This window comes from Fukomys damarensis, unplaced genomic scaffold, assembly GCF_012274545.1.
Source record: "Fukomys damarensis isolate Sample0158 unplaced genomic scaffold, DMR_v1.0_HiC HiC_scaffold_27, whole genome shotgun sequence".
Lineage (NCBI taxonomy): Eukaryota > Metazoa > Chordata > Mammalia > Rodentia > Bathyergidae > Fukomys > Fukomys damarensis.
This window is the reverse complement of record NW_022900939.1, coordinates 31,836,086-31,846,741: the sequence shown is the minus strand read 5'-3', so window position 1 is coordinate 31,846,741 and position 10,656 is coordinate 31,836,086. Positions and strand designations below refer to the sequence as shown.

General features: G+C 48.8%; 1 long non-coding RNA gene across 2 annotated transcripts; it reads left to right on the top strand.

Annotated features, from left to right (window-relative positions):
- The first annotated feature begins 2,728 nt into the window (after nucleotides 1–2,728).
- LOC104850555 lies at nucleotides 2,729–3,754 on the top strand. Of its 2 annotated transcripts, XR_777002.1 has the most exons (5): nucleotides 2,729–2,806; nucleotides 3,068–3,132; nucleotides 3,213–3,284; nucleotides 3,384–3,452; nucleotides 3,690–3,754. It is a non-coding gene; the product is annotated as an uncharacterized LOC104850555 (long non-coding RNA). The 2 variants fall into 2 exon arrangements; XR_002024812.1 differs by having other exon boundaries at nucleotides 3,213–3,452.
- The last annotated feature ends 6,902 nt before the right edge of the window (nucleotides 3,755–10,656 follow it).

Below are 10,656 nucleotides of genomic sequence, written 5' to 3'. Positions count from 1 at the left end.
TCCAGCCAGCTCAGCCGTGCTGTGGTCAGTGGGTTAGGTTCTCATGGGGAGGAGGGCTGCAGATGCCTCCGTGGACAGGCGGCTTTGTGCAGGGCTGTGAGCACACAGAAGGTTGCAGGGACAGGACCATGAGCAGAGAAGGGGCCCAGTCACGTCGTGGACTGGTGGGGAGCTGGTGTGAAGGAGGAGGGTGCTTCTGCTTTACAGATAAGGAAGGGGCCAAGCCAGTGTCTTGGACACGAGCCCTGGGCAGCCAGCAGAGAGGAGATGTAGAAGGGGCCCTTGACCTGTAGGGAGAGGCTGAGCCTTATTTGTCACAAGAGATATGGAAATTGCCACTCTTCCCCTAATCCCAAATTCAATTACCATGCTCTGCGGGCAAGGCCATGGGGAGCGGACACTCCCTGCCTCGCTGGGTGGGGAGTGAGAATTGGTATAACCTTTCCTGAGGGCAATTTGGTGAAATCTATCAAAATTACTGATGCATAAAACCTTGGACCCCATCAGCTCCACTGCTGGGAGTTCATCCCAGATCGACTTGGCACAAGCGAATTACAGGCTTGCTGTGGCCTGGCTTGTGGCCGGCAGGATGGGCTGGTGATGCAAACTAGCCTTTCTGCACATTGGACTATTATGCAGGTGTCAAAAGAATGAGGATCCGCTGTGTGACTGAACGGAGGGATCTTCTGAGCTTAGCATAGAGCTGAGCAGCTACACACTCTCTTGTGTGAATGAAAGGAGGCGATTACGACACAGAAGCCAGGAATGGTATCGTCTGTTGGTGGATGTGCAGTGGGGAACCAGGTTAGAGTGCAAAAGAGATCCTCTGAATTATACTTCCTGTTTTCAAGCCATGGCATTATAATGTGTATTAGAAACTTAGCAACAATGACAATAGCTTAAAGATTGTTTTCCAGCCTCTCTTGTGCTTTGGGAAAGTTGTATAGCAGATGTTCAATGCATTGTATCACCAGGCAGCACCCAGGATAGCTGTGGCTGACTATCTGCAGACACCAGAGTGACACAAAGGGAAAAAGAAACAGAATTAACCCAAACAGAGACAACTGCTGCAGATTTCCAGTATATTTTCTTGCAGTTCTTTTCTCTGAGATCATTTCTTTATCAGCTCTTTCAACATTTTTTTTTTCATTGTAATTCTCTGATATGCCTAACTCTGGTAGTGCCAGGAGCTCAACTCAGAATGTTATCGGTCATGTCTGCTGTGTAACAAATGAACTTAAAGCTCCAGGGCTTAGGATAAGAAAGGGTTGCCTGTGCGCATTTTACCTGAGGGCCCTGTGACGGCACCTCTCCACCCTAGACAGAGACCCAGATGACTGAGGAGTCGCCACCATCCAAAGGAGTACAGGGGCCGCGAAACCAAAATGACATCCAAAGCTCTCTGTGGGCCTCTGAACTCAGACCGCTGGGCAGAGCAAGTGTCCTGATTGCGCCTCGCCATGGGCGGGCTGGGAGTATTTGGTCCAGAGAGGCACAGCTTGGGGGCAGAGGTCAAGGTGGAATTATAGCCTGTCTAGTGCGGAGGGGACAGACAGACGTCAACATCACATCCTCACCTCACTGTGCACCAGCTGGTGACTCTATTATTTCTTACCAAAGGAAGTAAGGCATCGCTCCAGGCAGTTTGCAAAGCCTTCAGAAACTCCCTTCCAGCTGCCTTTGCTTGCTGTCCCATCTGATGAGGAAAATACTACACCATGCTCTTAATACTCGGCCCACTGGCCGGAACCTGGGATTGATTTAGTTTTCTAAGTAGCTCAGAGATCTTTGCTTTCATGAGATAAATTCCTAGAAATGAAACAAAAAGAAGTCGTGCCTGGCCTGTGCTAACTCCAGACTCTGTTAGAACAAGAGGAGCTTCAGCACTCCACAGCAGTGCCCAGCAAGACCGAAGTGTCTTCTTCAGGGCATTGTGACCTTCTGTGATGAGTCCACGCATCGTTTCCTTTGGGCAGTTTGGTCTTTTCCATATTGATTCTCACGAGTGTTGTGGATGTCAGATGAGTGACGAAACCCCTCTTTGGCTTCAGACCCCTGTCTCAAGTACATGCCTGCCCTTTAACCTTGTTTCTTTCTGTTCTTTATTTCATTTTTTAAGACTAGATCTTGCTATGTTATCCAGGCAGGCTGTGAACCCCTGGCCTCAGGTGATTCTCCCGCTTCAGCCTCCTAAGTAGCTGAGACCACAGGTGTGCTCTCCTGCACCTTAAATATTTTTATTAGATTCTTTTCTTTTCTCTTTTATTCTCTCTCTCTCTCTCTCTCTCTCTCTCTCTGCTTCTTTCTTTTCTCTTCTCTTCTCTTCTCTTTCTTTTTTTTTCTCTTTCTCTCTTTCCATCATGTCTAGGGCTTGAACCCAGGGCCTTCACACTGAGCTAAATCCCAACCAATTTTTAATTTTTCGTCTTGAGACAGGGTCTCACTAAATTGTGAAGTTGCCCAAGCTGGACTAAAACTTGAGATCTTCCTTCCTCAGCCTCCCAGAGTGTTTGGATGATGGGCATGCACCTCAACATTTCACTTTCTAAATCCCACCTATCCCACCCTACCCCAACCCACTCAACCCCACCCCCCTGGCTCTTGTGTTCAGAGACCCATCCACAAATCTGGTTAATGCTCATAGGTAACTAACTCCTCCGGGTTGAAAAGTAACCTGTTTTGACCCTGGAGCAGGGGCAGGGCCTGGAGACTGGTTCTGCAATGCTGTGCTCACTTGTGTGCCCTTGGACAGCTAGCTTTTCTTCTTGGAGACTCAGTTTCTCTATGAGGAGGATGGAGTGTCCAGGTGAGGCGCTTGAAAAGAGCCCCTGGCTAGGCCAACAGCTCTTTGCAGCCTCTCACCTGCGCACTTTCCGGCTTTGCTTGCTATGCTGTCTGATGTGGCTGGAACTGGTTTCCCCTGTTTCAGCCCCTAGGCCCTCTGGCCAGTCCCAACTCCTGATCCTCAGACAACCGGGCCCAGAGCCACACCTTGATGTGAAAAACAACAGGGTGAAGGCTGCTGGGGAGTAGTCTGTTAGTGACCTGCAATATCATTGTATTTCAGGTCTTGTCTTCAAAGGAACGCTTCTGGTGGCCAGTGACCAATTACCTTGAAGAACAATACCATCTGTAAGATCAATCTGTATTTGTTCATCAGGAGGGTCACTGTTGTGGTTTATTGATCAATGACTTTGTTCTTGGATTCACAGATCACAGAAAACCTTTTGGAAAACGGAAGTTCCCATTCCCATGGCCCCATGAGGCTGCAACTCCCTTAGCAGGTCTGTTGAGACTGCAGAGCTTGGGAGGACAGAGCTAGCATTCAGTGGGCACCTCTCCTGCCACCCGCTCCATGTCTTGTGTGGTGAACTATTTAACAGAAAAGCAAACTGAGGCCAAGAAGCTAAGAGCTGTGCTGGGAACCCTGGGAGATAATGCAGATTTTCAGGGTGAGCAGAGCCAGCCTCCCGGTGATTGTTATAGCTTGTATCCAGATGTCCTCCCAAAGCTCCATGTAGCCACAGGTGGGGCTTTTCAGAGGTGGCTGGGTTTAGGGTGCGATGCTGGGATTAATGGTGCAATGCTGGGGTTAAAGATGCCCCACCCTGGGTGTGAGTGCTACCTGCCCCAAGTAGCCTGAATGGAATATAAGGAACAGTAAGAGAGCTGGTCATCTATTGCTGCAGCTTCTGTTACTGCTGCTTGTCTTCTGTGCCTCCTGCCTGCTCAACCAAGCCACCCTGCCTTACAGCCAGCCATTTATGGACTGAAACCTCTACAAACTGTAAGAAAAAAATAAACCTTTCTTCCTTTGACGTTGGGTGTTGAGTATTTTGTCTCAGTAGCTAGAAAAGTAACTAAGACAATGGTCAAGGCCCTGGGTAGGTGGGGCAGCCAGCTACCCCCTCTTTGGGGAGAAAGCCCTCCTCTAACAGCCCTTTGAACCAAGGGGCACATGACCCCTTCTGCCAATCAGAGTACTCCAGCCTCTTCATCGTGATTGGCACAGGAACAGACAGCTGACCTAAATTAGCCATGAGATTCCCTGGGGCTGCTGAAGGAAAAGCTGTGGTCATCCCAAAGCTACTGGCAGCTGTGGGAGCCATGTCTAGGAAGAGTCAATGGTGCACATCTCCATGGAAGAAAATGGAGCAGGAAGAGGGAAAGGCAGAGTCTGGACATGGCTCTTGGACACCTGGATCCAACTACGCACAAAACAGTTACAGCTCACCAGATTTTTCTACTGTTATAAGTCAGTCAGCTCCCTTTTTGATTTGAGCCATTTGGGGATAGTGCTCATCACTTCCAAGCAAGAGAATCCTGAGATATGTTTAGCTAGAGAGAAGACACAACACACAATCAGCAATGTCTCTGCTTCTGAACTCATTCTGTGAATAGGAAGGTATTGGCCTATAGCTTTGTGTGTGACCCCCATTTGGGTAATAACCCAGGACAGCCAGGCACAAGAGGAAATGGAGCCAGTAGGACCTGAAGGTCATTATTGTGTCATGTGTAATGTGAAGAAAGAACAAAGAAAACAATCTCACAACGTTTCTTGTGGGTTTGAAACTCTTCAAAATAAAAGTTGAGAAAAACAAAAACAAAACAACCCTGTGGTCCATCCTATGTTGGCAAACAGCGAAGAGTGTTGGGGAGCTGCTATTTTGGGAATCCCATTTTCCAGGTGTTGCAGCTGAGCTTCCCAACCCACTGGTGAGGCTGAAGAGCCGGGTGTCCTGTTGGGCCCAGCTTGGAGCCACTGCCTCAGTTTACATCTGCCCCCTGGATGACCACATGTGACCTTGGCAAGTGATGGTTTGTCGGAGAGCATGGCTTCTTCATATCCAAAATGCAGAGGCGAAGTTCCTATTTCCTGGGGTGTTCATGTGGGTGAGGCCTGGCTTCCCTGGACCAGAGAATACCAGTCAGTACGCTCTGTGGGATTCTGGCAGGATGTATCCTATGACCAAGTGTCCGGGGGAGACCATCAGGCTGTGTGGCAGGAGAGTTATCAATCTGTGTATTATTTCTGTGGACTCTCCGTGGTTCACTCCCTGAAGGCTGCCCTGATGGATCCATCTGCACTGAGTTGGAGGAAATTGCCATCTTCACCCTGCATGCTGAGAGGGGTGCATCCACCCAAGCTTCAGGGAATGAGCCAAGAGCCAGAGAGCTCCTGTCTGGGGCTGGCCCTTCCCTAGCACCCACTCAGGTCCTCTCTGGGTCACTGCCCTGTGCCTAGACTGAGGACCCAGCTGGAGATACCCACAGGATACCAAGATTTGAATGCATCCCCTGTTGTGGTTTATATCTAGGTGTCCTCCAAAACCTCATGTGCTCAGAGGTGGGGCTTTGGGAGGTGATTGGATTATGGTGGCATGGTACTCATTAGTGGGTTAGCCCATTGATGAGTTTATAGTTAAACGTGACATCAGGTGAAAGCTGGTTTGAAGGTGGGTGGGGTTGTCACTGGGCATGCGCCCTGGAAGAGTGTATCTCCCTCCTCATCCCTTGATCTCTCTCTCTGCTTCCTACCATGCCATGAGCTCTTTCTCCTCTACCATGCCCTCCATCATCCGCCACTGTCTTAGAGCCAGCTGACTACAGACTGGAGCTTCTACAACTATGAGCCAAAATAAACCTTTTCTCCTTACAGCCGTGGGTGTTGGGTGTTGTGCCTCAGTGATGAGAAAGTTACTAAGACACCCCCACTTTTCTTATGGTGCAAGCTCAGTTTTAATGCAGTGGTATTGAAAGGTGGGAAAGGCTGTGACTGAGTCAAGAATCTCTGCCTTACAAATTAATGAACTTAATCGTGTATTAATGGCTTAATGGATTTATGAGTTATTGAGGAAGTGGCTTTGTCATAAAAGTCCTCTGTTTCCGGCACACTTGCTCTTGTCTCGCCATGTAATGCCCTTTACCATGTTAGCGAGAAAGCCATAAGTAGGTGCTGGTGCCACCCCCAGGACCACGAGCCAAACACACTTCTATTCTTTATAACATACCCAGCAAAAAATGAACGAAGACATCAGGCCACCAGAAATGAGATATGGAGATAATGCCACCTCTGCACACAGAACTCAGATAACAGACAGAATCCCATAGCAATCTGAGGGAAAGATACAAGGCCTGCCACTTACGACGAAATGTACCGCCCTTGAGCCCATGCACACAGAAGCTCAGGTGCGTGCTCGGAGGAGTAGGATGATGGTCTGGAAGGCCAGGTGCCCCTGTGTCTTTCCTCAACATGAACAGCGATGGCTGCCCCTCCTCCACTCCAGCGAAGTCTGGGGGAGTCTCCCAGTCAAGCCCTGCCTACACTCAGGCCTTCTTGTTTTTGTCACCCCAATAGAGGAATGCTGTTATCGTGGGGGCTCCTATTGTGGTTTTAATTGGCAAGTTTCTTTTCATGAGCAGTGTTGCCCTCTCCTGTTATGGGAGTCATTCATCTCCTTCTTTGCTGTTAATTCTCCTCTTACATCCTTTGTCTATTTCTGTCTCGGGTTGATGGTTTCTTGTGTTCCATTTAGTACCATGCTTTTTGTCGACGACTTTGTAGTTTAAAGTGGTCCCAGGCCCAGGGCTGTGGTGCTGGCCAGTGTCCCTGAGCCCAGAAAGCTGTGATGTGCCTTCGGGAGAAGATGCTTCTCAGGTGAACTTCAATCAGGTGTGATGTGTGGTGCTGCTGTCTGGCAGTTCCTTGTTAATGAGTCAAACCTACATCTAACAGGGAAAGGAAATTGGCCAGTCTGTACATGAGGCTGATTGAAAGTGCCTGGATTCCTCTGGGAACAATGGTCCCGTACTTGCTACTGAACTGACCATATAGAAGTGGCTTCAGGACTGTGTGTCATTCTTAAAAGGTCTCCTCACTTGCATCTTTCAGAAAATGACACTTTTTCATCTTTTTCTATCTCTTAATCCCAGGCCCCAAGTCCCTGCTTCCCCAGGAAAATGATGCCCACCACGCAGTCTGTCCTGTGACACGGTCATTTTCTCTTGTGAGCAGTGGGCCAGATGCACAGTAGGGCTGACAGGTGACTGATGAAAGCCTCCTGCTCACATGGGCACATCTTCAGTCTGAATGAGCTGGGCACTTCCGAGACAGGCATAGGCATTTGGGATTGAGCCTGCTGGAAAAAACCCAGAAGCCAGGCAGGCCACGTACAACGTTGAATGGAAAAACCCTCCTCCATACACAAGGAGGATAATGCGGCCCCCGACTTCTCATGGGGACGCCGATGCTCCAATTGCCAGGTGGCATGGGGCCCTGCTGAGTGCAAATTGAAAATTTAGGGCAAAGAGACCCCTGCCAGCCTGGGTATGAGTCATCCCTGCTTTGCCAGCTCAGAGCACAACACAGCCATTGTCAGAACTGCCCTGGACAGCGCCCTGAGGACCTTTCATGACCATGTAGGAGGTGCCAACACCCGCCGCTGCCTGGCTCCTTACCACTCTGTCCACAGACCTCACCTGAGCAAGTCCGTCACTGACCGGACCCCAGAATCTCCTTATATGACAAGGACAGGAGGACTTGCCCCTGGCAAACTGGGTGGTGCTTTCTACTTGCTAGTCATTGCTTTCTCTCTAGTAGGGCCTACTAGTAAGGCGAGGGCAAGAAAGCAGTGGTGACCCATCCACGGTAGGAGTTTGCCCGGAGCCAAGTGAGAACAACTCACAAAGCCTATGCCCCTGTGCTCCACAGACACACTTTGCAAGCTCAGTAGCAGCAAAGGCCAACATAGTCTGAGCTCTTTCTGGGCTGCTGAGAATTTCCAGGGGACTCGCCCAGCGCTTCTCTCACAACCTTGGAAGGTGGACACTTCCGCTGTTCTGTTGCCTAATTATAAAGCTGCAGTTCACAGACAACGACAAAAGCATTAATTGAAGTCATGGCTAGCAGGATTTAAATCAGGCCCCTGAGCTTCCAAACCTAACGTTGTGCTGTGCAAGCCGCTCATTTGTGACCCTCCTGTTGATCTGCTGTCTTTGTCGTCACCCTCTTTTGTGAAGACTCAGGCCAGATGTTAGGGGGAGCCACTTGTCTGAGATGAAAGCAAAGTGCACCAGAGTGGAAGCATTCATGGGTAGCATGTTGGTGTGTTTCCTTCCAGGTTCTGATCCTGTCCATTGTCATTTCCCCATTATCTCTAATTGCTTCCTTATGCCATTATGAAACTCTACAAATGCCATTTATGTGGCGTGATCATATTTGATTGTATAGGAGTAACGTGGTTTGCTTAACCGTTTTCCGATTGCTAAGCATCGAGGTGATTTATAATGCTTATTATAATCCTTCAGAGAACATCTTTATGTACCACTGTCACCCTGCTGGTTGCTTCACCCATGCAAATTTTCTCAAAGGTTCTTGCTCCAGCCACAGCTTTCCAGAAAGCTAAGCCAGCCTGCCAGGCACAAGGCAAGACAGCAGCTGAGTGGTGAGCTGCCGGCGCCAAGAGGAAACTTACACCACCATCAGGGCTCCTCAGCAGCAGCATCCTGGAAGGCAGGGAGCAGACGGGGCTGGACCTGGGGTCAAGCTGGAACTGAGCAAGCTCCATGACTCACCTGCCTGACCAAGAGGACAGAGCCCCAAAAGAGAAGCCTCACATAATCCGAGGCCTTGCCACAGAGGCCCAAGGATGGGCCAGATGGCAGCTGTTGGGCGGGGACATGTCAGGGCCTCCTGGGCTCACTGCCAGGAGCACACCTGCTGGGCGTGGAGCTCAGGTGCTATGGGTGCCTGCTCTGTGCTGTGTTCCCACCTGGTACCACTGCCACCTCCAGCAGCCCTCAGGGTGATATGAGGCATTCCTGCAAAGCCTTAACTTAGCACCTACCGAATGCCTCATAGGTGCCGGTTATATTATTCTCATCCTCTTTATCATCAGCAAGGCTTTAATGGGGTTTCACCACTCCTTGGGCTCAGGATACACCTCTAGTCCCTCAAAATCCCTGGTTCCAATTCTTGGGACAAGGAGCTGCCTGGTGCACTTTGGGGTGGTCAGGTCAGTGGAGGCTGGGCAATGGTGCCCTCCATCCAGGAGAGGTGAAAGTCTCACTCCCTAGACCAAAACAAAAAAGGATCTATGATCTGATATCTAGCATGTGCCTAATCAGGCACAACTAAATAATAAATCTGCATAGGAGAAACAGATTTGAGCTAAATTTGCTAATTTGTTTGTTTTTTTGTTTTTTGAGACAGGGTCTCACTATGTAGTTGAGACTGACCTGGAACTCACTATGTAGCCCAGGCTGGTCTCCAGCTCGCAGCGATCCTCCTGCCTCAGCCTCCCGAGTGCTGGGATTATAGGCGTGCGCCACCATGCATGGCTCTTACTTGCTAATTTTATTGGAGTTTGTTGAGCATCTTCTGTGTGGACATCCACATGCAGACAGACTCAGGCCCCTGACAGCTGGTGACACCGCACAATTTAAAAAAGAAACAAATTTTTGGCGGTGCCAGAAACTGAACCCAGGGCCTCATAAATGCAAGACTAGCATTACCACAGAGTTACACTCCAGCCCTAAAACATTTTTATTTCTACTTTTTGCTTTACAGAGTTTCTGTGATGAACATGTGCTCTTAAAAAATCGTTGCAGCCAGGTGTGGTGATGGGGCATGCCTGTATTCCCAGCAGTCGGGAGATTGGGGTAGGAGGGTCACAAGTTCAAGGCCAGCCTGAACTATATAGTGAGACTGTGTCTCAAACACACAAACACACACACACACACCAAAAATCAATATGTATATCCAGTGTTATTGATTGTGTCTAGATGTCCCCCCAAACCCTCATGTGGTCATTGGCTTTTTCAGATATGGCTTCATCTAGATTGTGTGTGACGGTGGAAGAGGATTAAGACTGCGAGTGCTACCCACCCTAAGTGGTCTGGATAAAAGGGGCAGAAAGACTCCATTAAATTCTCTTGTTGCTTTCCCCTGTCTGTAAGCCACCCTGCTTTGGAGCCAGACAGTTATGGACTGAAACCTCTATAAACTCCGAGCCAAATAAACCCTTCTTCCCTTAACTTGTGAGTATTGGGTATTTTGTCTTGGTAACAAGAGAGAAGTAACTAAGACCTCTAGACAATGAAATACTCTTTGCCATAAAAAAGGAACAATGTGCTGGTATATGGATAAAGCCGGGAAACATTATGCTTCGTGAAAAAAAGACCCAAATGATCAGGTGCTGTGAGATTCCATTTGTATGAAAAGTCCAGAATAGAGAAGTCCGGAAAAACAAAGTAGGTTAGTGGTTACCAGGGGCTGAAGAGAGGAGGGAAGGAGGTGGGACCGCCAAGAGGAATGGGGCTTCTTTTGGGGGGGAATCAAATTTTCTGGGATTAAATAGAGATGATGGTTGCATAACATTATGAGTGTGCTAAGAACCCCTGAACTGCGCATTTCATTTTTTTATTTTTATTTTTTTAAAGCGGGGAAATGTTTATTTGGCTTACTGTTCCTAGACGTTTCAGTCCATAATCAGCTGGCTCCAAGGCAGGGTAGGAAAGGGACAACAGTTCTAGGCCTGCACACTTTAGAATGCACTTTAGGGCCGGGGATTTAGCTCAGCGGTTTGGTGGCCTGCCTTGCAAGCTCAAGGACCCAAGTTCAATCCCTGGTACCAAAAAAAAAAAAAAAAAAAAAAA